The following is a 7625-nucleotide window of genomic DNA, read 5'->3' as shown; positions in this document are numbered from 1 at the left end:
TTTGACTTTATAATAACAACCATTCTGACTGGTGTAAGGTGATATCCCATTGTGGTTTTAATTTGCATTTATCCGATGATTAGTAACGACAATTTGTTCATATGCTTGTTGGCTATTTGTATGTCTTCTTTTGGAGAAAATGTCTATTTATGTCCTTTGCCCACGTTTGATGAGTTTTGGGAGTTTTTCTTGTTGAGTTGTTTGAGTTCTTTGTGAATTTTGGATATCAGGCTCCTAAGGGATGTATTGTTTGCAAATATTTCCTCCCAGTTTGCAAGTTGTCTGTTCACTCTATTGACTATTATTGTTGCAGTGCTGAAGCTTTTTAGTTTAATTAAGTCCTATTTGTCTCATTTTAGATTTGTTTCTCGTGTTTTTGAGTTCTTAGTCATGAATTATTTTCCAAGGTCAATGTGCAGAAGAGTTTTTCTAAGATTTTCTTCTAGTGTTCATAGTTTGGGGTCTTTTAAGTCTCTATTTTTAGTAAATTTTTGTATATGATAAGAGATATGGGTCCAGTTTCATTCTTCCGCATATAGATATCCAATTTTCCCAGCACCATTTGTTGAATAGGGTGTGCTTTCCCCGGTGTATGTTTTTGTTGACTTTGTCAAAGATCAGTTGTCTGTAGTTACGTGGCTTCATTTTTGGGTTCTCTGTTCTGTTCCATTGATCTATCTATTTTTACTCAAGCACCATGCTGTTTTGTTTACTATAGGCTTGTAGTATAATTTGAAGTCAGAAAATGTGACACCTTCAACTTTGTTCTTTTTGCTTAGGATTGCTTTGGTTATTCAGGTTCTGTTTTGGTTCCTCTGAAATTTAGGATTGTGTTTTCTAATTCTGTGAAAAATTATATTGCTAGTTTGACAGGGATTGTATTGAATCTGTATATTGCTTTGGGCAGTATGGTCATTTTAATAATATTAATTCTTCTGATCCATGACCATGGGATGTGTTTCCACTTGTTTGTGTGGACTACAATGTCTTTCTTCACTGTTTCATAGTTTTATTTGAAACTTTCTTAATTAAATATATTCCTATGTATTCTATTCTTCTTAGAACTATTGTAAATGGGATTCAGTCTTGATTTAGTTCTTGCCTTCTTGACTTGATCATTATTGGTGTGCATATGAAACACTGCTGATTTTTATATGCTGATTTTGTATCCTAAAACTTTACTGAACTCATTTATCAAACATAGGAATCTTTTTAGGGTTTTCTAGGTATAACATTATATCATCAGAAAACAGACATAATTTGATTTCTTGTTTTCCAATTTGAATGCCTTTCATTTCTCTCTTGCTTGATTGCTCTGCCTAGGACTGCTAGTTCCATGTTGAATAAGAATGGTGAAAGGGGGCATTCTTGTCTTCTTCCAGACCTTAGAAGGAATGTTTTCAGTTATTCTTCATTCATTATGATGTTACTTGTGGGTTTGTCATATATGGCTTTTATTATTTTGAGGTATGGCCCTTCTATTCCTAATTTGTTAAAAGTTTTTATCCTGAAGAGATACTGAATTTTATCAGATGCTTTTTCTGCATTGAGATAATCATGTGGTTTTTATTTTTAATTCTGTTTATGTGGTAAATCACATTTATTGATTTGCATATGTTGAACTATCTTTGAATTTCTGGAATAAATTCCACTTAATCATGCTGTATTTTTTTACGTTCTGTTGAATTCCATTCGCTAGTATGTTTTTGAGGATTGTTGCATCTATGATCATCAGGGATATTGGTGTGTGGTTTTCTTATTTTGTTGTGTCCTTGTTTAGCTTTGGTACCATGGTGATACTGGCTTCGTAGAATGAGTTAGGGAGAATTCTTTCTTCCTCCGTTTTTAAGTAGAAATAATAACAAAAGGATAATCCAGGCATTTCTCACTCCCTTCTAGTAGTAGAAAAGCACCATAAATGTGGTAGGGTCTAGCATCACCCTGCAAAAGAGATTCAACCCCAGGCCAGCTAAGTAGCTGAGAGAGGGTAAGAATGAGGCAGCAGCATGCAATCCATCCCATTGCAATCTCAAGCCCTGGCAGATGTAACTTTTCTGAGGAAAATATTTCCAAAGGTGGATTTGATTAATGTTTGCAAAACCAATGACTTCAAGTCTCCTAGAAGACAATTTAGATGTGTTAGAAGCATAAGTTCAGAGCTCTGGTGTTAGTCAAGGATCACAGGTCCTGGTGGTCTGCCCTGCCATTCTACCACCCAGCTGTGCTGTCTCTGGAACCTGAAGAACACTCCAACTCTAATTCTCTCTGCAATCTGAGAGATCTATTCAGCATAATGCAGCAGAAGATGAAGCTTTAAGTCATGAAGGGCCTACATACACTGTATTAGTGTGTTCTCATGTTGCTAATAAAGACATACCTGAGACTGGCTAATTTCTAAAGAAAAGATATTTAATTGACTTATAGTTCAGCATGGCTGAGGAAGGCAAGGCTGAGGAAGAAACTTACAATTATGCTGGAAGGCAAATGAGAAGCAAGGCACCATCTTCACAAGGCAGCAGGAAGAAGAAGTGCAAGCAGCGGAAATGCCAGATGCTTATAAAACCATCAGATCTCATGAGAACTCACTCACTATCAGGAGAATAGCATGGGGGAAACTACCCCCATGATTCCATTACCTCCCACCAGGTATCTCCCACAACATGTGGGGATTATGGGGATTACAATTCAAGATGACATTTGGGTGGGGATAGAGTGAAACCATATCTCAAACACACATGCACGCACACACACACAAACACTCACACACAATTGAATCCATACATAATCATGTATAAACTGAACTCTTACCTTCCTTCCCTTAGGATATGAGCAACTTGTCTTCCAAGTAATTCATTTAGACCACGGTATGCAATGATTAGGAGCAGAAACTTTGAAATCAGATAAAACTTGGTTTAACTTTCAGTTTTGCTACTTACTAGCTGTTCATACTCAAAGCAAGTCATTTAGACTCATTAGTCTCAATTGCTTCTTCTATAAAATAGTAATGGTAACAATAGTAATAGCTCCTTCATAGGATTATTATGAAGATTAAATGAGATCTTATATGTAAAGTCTATGGTAAGAACTGGATGTTAGTTTTTATTAATGAATTTTAAAAGTTTAAGTAGAATTAAGGACACAGTGAGCCACTGAAAAAATATGTATTTTGCACCAGGGACCACTTTGTTGAAGAAACACTGAACCACTTTGTATTATTATGAGGATTAAATGAGATCTTATATGTAAAGTCTATGGTAATAACTGGGTGTTAGTTTTTTAAGAAATTTAAGTAGAATTAAGAACACAGTGAGCCACTGAAAAAATATGTGTTTTGCACCAGGGACCACTTCGTTGAAGAAACACTGAACCACTTTGTATTGAATACATTATTTATCCATCTATTCATGAAACATAAATTTATTGAGTACTTACTATGTGAGAGGATAAAATGATGAAACACTGTCCTTTTTTTAAAAAAAAGAAGCATATGGTAAGGAGATAGAGAAATATATAACTAATTACAATGCATGATATTACTAACATAAGAGTATTATAAATTAAATTCTAGGGGACCTTAAAGGAAAGATAAATTGATTCCTTTTGAGGGTTTTAGGAAGGCTTCTTAGAGAAAGTGACATGGATATAGAATTTTGAAGACAACAATAGGAAAAAGAGGAAAGAAGTGAAAGCATTTTACAAAGAAGAAACAATATAAAGAGTTAAACCTATATTATAGTTTTTTGATCAGTAAGTAAGGATTATTTGCAAAACTTTCTCTTTCAGTGAGTCATCACTAAATCATTCAGAAGACTGACAGAATATTTCACAACCCTAATTTCTTCAGAAGAATCTCATCTTCTCCTTTTCCTGAAGCCAGGTTCCCCCTCAACTCTTTCCCCAGCAAACATAAAATTTCAAATAGATGTTAACATAGAGCCCTGATTCTAATGCTACAGTAGCGAGAAGTTGTAAAAACTTAAACAGAAACTTGTTAACTTGAGTTTTGCAATGTAGGATGGAAACATATAATTTATTCACTAAACAATTTATTTTTAAAAAAACTTCAACCTAGTCCTTAAAAATCTAATATAGCAGCTGTTGAGGAAAATTACAAATATTGTACTTTAATTTTAGGATATACTGTTCTATATAATATTGAGAAAATGACAAATATTGTACTTTAGTTTTAGGATATACCGTTTCATATAATGGAATTTCAGTCTCTAAAGCCTCAAGTGGATCTAGAAAGTACATTTCTCACTCTTTGATATACACGCTACTCACTACTTAAAATAATTGGATTTTACTTTTAAGATATAATACTGAAGTAATCCTCACGTCTCTGAAGACATTTTCTATTTTGTACCCATCAATTCATGAAACGTCTCATTTCTCTTTAAATGCACTTTATAGTGAAAGAGTATCATACTGAATCCAAAGTTGCTCTAGAATTATTCACATTTTTCTTGCCAGCTATAATGACATGAATATAGATTGTTAGGCTACTTGTATAAGAAAAAAAAATAAATCATACCTGTTCCAGGTTTATACTCCTGTATAACAAATTACCCAAAACTTAGTGACTCAAGGAAACAATTTACTGTTTTCTCTTACAATTCTGGGGGCTAATGGGCTCAGCTGGGCAATTCTTGTTTAACATGCTTCATAAAGTTGCAGGCAAATATAACTGTGGCTAAAGTCACCTGATGGCACCTTTACAAATACATCTGATGCCTGGGCTGGGATGGCAAGAATAGCTGCGTGCTGGTAAGTCTGTCCCTTTTCCTGTCTCCCTCTCCGTACTTATCCTCTCCTTGTCCTTGTCCTTCTTCTGTCTTCTTCCCTCTCCCCATCTGCACATACCCTACCCCCGACCCCTACCCCCAGTAATGTGGCTTCTCCATATAGCTAGTTTGGTTTACCTCTTAGTCCTGAAAGTCTCTGGATAGTTAGATTTCTCACATGGTATTTGACTTCTCCCAAGAAAACATTCCAAGTTGCTAAAGAGAAGCTGCAAGGCTTTTGATGAGCCAGCCTCAGAAGTCTCAGAATGTCATTCTGTTGTCTATTGGTCAATTCGGTCACTAAGGTCAAGAAAAGGGATGTTAGACCCCACCAATCAACAGAAAGAGTTTCCAAAAAATTATGGCCATCTTTAATTTCCCACAATGCCTATACAAAAATAGAATATTGCCAGATTTATTTAAACTTTTTCTTCCTTGTTTAGTGAATTTAAAAGAAATCAAAATTAGCATAAAACTCCTAAACTCAGACTACATTCATTAGTTAACTAATTTACTAATTGCTTTCTACTTAGTAATTAAGAAAAAAATATAGCAACTAGTATAAAATTTTATTTTGTGCTCAGTTTGGCTTATTGACAAAAATGTTCTTTAGAAAATACTTTGAAATAACTATCAAGAGTGTGATCTATAGGTGGTATCTAGCCACTAATACAAAAGTCAGTAATCTGCCAAGAATAAGTGATCTCAGCCACTTTGAATCCCACTTCAATTTACTTCCTAACTCATCAGGAGCATCAAAAAGCTGCAAAGTGCATTTCTGAGTGTCTAGCACTCTCCAGAATATGCCAGCTGCTACACCACCTTCAAATAGAACCACCATACCTCCCAAACTGTCAATGTTTTGGCATGTTTGGCACATCCGTCTTCATTATAGCAGAAGAACTATCACAGAAACGTGACTGCAGAGAAAAATATATTTGAAGCAAAGATAATATTTTATATGATACAGCTAAATTCTCATCTACAGATTGGTAATGAGAAACTGTGTTTTCCCCATGGCATCTAGAAGAAAGGCTAATTTCCTTAAATAGAGCAGCTGTGTTACTTCTAGTTCTCTTTTTGTTGCTCCATAAAAAAACTACCCCAAACTTTATGACTTGAAAAAACAACCATTTTATTATACCACACAAATCTCTGGAACAACATTTTGGGCAGGAGTCAACTGGACAATTCTGCTCTACACAGTGGTGACTGTGGTCACTCAGCAATGTTCAGCCGAGGGTAGGGCCGGGCTGAAGGGTCCAAGATAGCTTCACTCATATGCCTGGCACTTGAGTGTAACCACCCCCCTCCCCCATATTTACATAGGTATAAACATATTTTTTTTATGTTTAACTTATCACAAAGCCCATGAGAAGGCAGACAATTCTGAAACCATATTCTGGAATCTCTGGCCTGAAGGTCCCTAAAGAATTAACTCAAAGCCAGATACCCAGTGGAGGCTCAATTAATGTGAATTAGAAGCAACAATGAACCAAATCCACAGATAACATTACTTACATTAGATTTAAAAGTATAATCCAGAGGCCGGGCGCGGTGGCTCAAGCCTGTAATCCCAGCACTTTGGGAGGCCGAGACGGGCGGATCGCGAGGTCAGGAGATCGAGACCATCCTGGCTAACACGGTGAAACCCCGTCTCTACCAAAAATACAAAAAACTAGCCGGGCGAGGTGGTGGGCGCCTGTAGTCCCAGCTACTCCGGAGGCTGAGGCAGGAGAATGGCGTAAAACCCGGGAGGCGGAGCTTGCAGTGAGCTGAGATCCCGCCACTGCACTCCAGCCCGGGCGAAAGAGCAAGACTCCGTCTCACAAAAAAAAAAAAAAAAAAAAGTATAATCCAGAAATATTAAGTGTGAAAAACTTTCTCAATTATAGTTAAATCAGAATCCTTTAATATGCAAAGGCAGTGAATGGAATGTTAAAAAAATTGAATGTCACATAACTTCTATAAATTAGGTGGTACGGGACACCAGTTATGATGCATTTCTTGAACCCCTACTCAAAAATAAGCTACTTGTTGAAACAAAATATTAATTTAAGTGGTTTTTTGTTTGTTTGTTTGTTTTTGGTGGGGGGCATGATTGTTCTCTTCCAAAAACTGAAAATAAAAAGACAAAACAAAGCATATATGTTATGTCCTCTTCAAAGTAAACCTTAGGTCTCATTTCAATTGTTTCCTAATGCTCTATAAATGAGACACGCGAGGCAACACACATTCCCCCACAGATAAATAACATAACACTTAGGTTACCAGGGCCTTTCACAATCTAACCTAACACCACTTTCCCACGTTCATTTATCACTGGTTTCTTCTCAATACCTTCTAGTCAAAGACGGCCAGAAGCACACCTGTAATTGACAAATGGTGTTTATTATTCATTGCAGTAAGAGAGACCATATACTGTGAGAAACTATGACGTTTAAGGGTTCTCTGTAAAATATTAGAAAATGCTTATTGGATTTGGGATTTTTTCCCCTAATATTGGCTATCTTCCTAAATCTTAGGAGGAAGAAAAGCCAGATCCAGGCTAAGACTGTAATTGGTAAAGAAGCAGAAGTCATCATATTAAACCAGATAGGGTGATGTTCGGTCATTTTTGTGGCTTGGACAATGTTTTATCTGTGTTCAGATATGATTACACAGTGATCATATTCTCTTCTTGATGAACACTGTCAGAGTGGTCTTGTTGGATGCCTGCTGAAATTGTGTACGTTCATTAGGCAGACACCAGTTCCCAGTCCAGGCTAGCTCCAGGTGTCAGAGGCCGCTTTTCTCTTCTACTCCTCACACATGCTGTGTTCATACCAGACTTGAGTTTTC

The sequence above is a fragment of the Trachypithecus francoisi genome, unplaced genomic scaffold (genome assembly GCF_009764315.1).
Source record: "Trachypithecus francoisi isolate TF-2019V2 unplaced genomic scaffold, Tfra_2.0 Lachesis_group2, whole genome shotgun sequence".
Taxonomy (NCBI): domain Eukaryota; kingdom Metazoa; phylum Chordata; class Mammalia; order Primates; family Cercopithecidae; genus Trachypithecus; species Trachypithecus francoisi.
The sequence above is the reverse complement of the archived record's forward strand: the minus strand, read 5'-3'. Positions refer to the sequence as shown.